The 1,062-nt window shown below is 40.1% G+C and overlaps 1 protein-coding gene across 4 annotated transcripts in view; it reads right to left on the bottom strand.

The window, feature by feature from the left end:
- LOC116707221 (uncharacterized) overlaps positions 1-1,062 on the bottom strand; it is a 5,941-nt gene that overhangs the window by 1,839 nt on the left and 3,040 nt on the right. The window lies entirely within an intron of this gene.

The raw sequence follows: 1,062 nt of genomic DNA, 5'->3' as shown, positions 1-1,062 counted from the left end.
CTTGTTTGAGGTATCTTCACCCATTCTTCCTTACAAAAGTCTTCCAGTTCTTTGAGATATCTGGGTTGTCTGTCACGCACTGCTCTTTTAAGGTCTATCCATAGACTTTCCAATATGTTGAGGTCAGGAGATTATGAAGGCCATGGCAAAACCTTCGTTTATGCCTCTTGATGTAATCCACCGTGGATTTTGAGGTGTGTTGGCTATTCCATTTGTAGAAGCATCCTCTCTTTACTTCAGCTTTTTCACAGATAGCACAAGTTAGCGTCCAAATTTGCTGAAATTTAATTGAATCCATTTTTCCTTCTACTTGTGAAATGTTCCCTGTGCTACTGGCTGCAATACAACCCCAAAGCCTGATTGATCCCCCCCCGTGCTTAACAGTTGGACAGAGGTTCTTTTCATTAAATTCTGTGCCCTTTCTTCTCCAAACATACCTTTGCTCATTCCGGCCAAAAAGTTCTATTTTAACCTCATTGGTCCACAGAACTTGTTTCCACAATGCATCAGGCTTGTCTATACGTTCATTTGCAAACTTCAAACGCTGATTTTTGTGGTGACGACGTAGAAGAGGTTTTCTTCTGATGACTCTTCCATAAAGACCCTATTTGTGCAGGTATTTCTTTATAGTGGAGTGGTGTAGCCCAACTCCAGTGTCTGCCAGGTCTTTCTGGATGGATTGTGCAGTCAAACGTGGGTTTTGACTTGCTTTTCTCACAATCCTGCGAGCTGTTCTGTTTGATATTTTTCTTGGTCTTCCAGATCTTGCTTTAACTTCCACTGTTCCTGAGGACTGCCATTTCTTAATTATATTCCGAACAGAGGATATTGGCACCTGAAAACCCTTTGCTATCTTCTTATAGTCTTCTCTTGCTTTGTGAGCGTCAATTTCAGTTTCAGTTTTCTAGACAACTGCTTAGAAGAACCCATGATGCTCTATTTGGAAATAATAAATCATTCTTGAATACTGCGGTGATTTTGTAGGGGAGTCCATCTACATAGAAGATAAAAAGTGAAAAAGGATCTTTTCTAAAGTGAACCATTCTTTGTTGAACTTTAATG

The sequence above is a fragment of the Etheostoma spectabile genome, chromosome 2 (assembly GCF_008692095.1).
Source record: "Etheostoma spectabile isolate EspeVRDwgs_2016 chromosome 2, UIUC_Espe_1.0, whole genome shotgun sequence".
NCBI classification, from domain to species: Eukaryota; Metazoa; Chordata; class Actinopteri; order Perciformes; family Percidae; genus Etheostoma; species Etheostoma spectabile.
The sequence above is the reverse complement of the archived record's forward strand: the minus strand, read 5'-3'. Positions and strand labels throughout refer to the sequence as shown.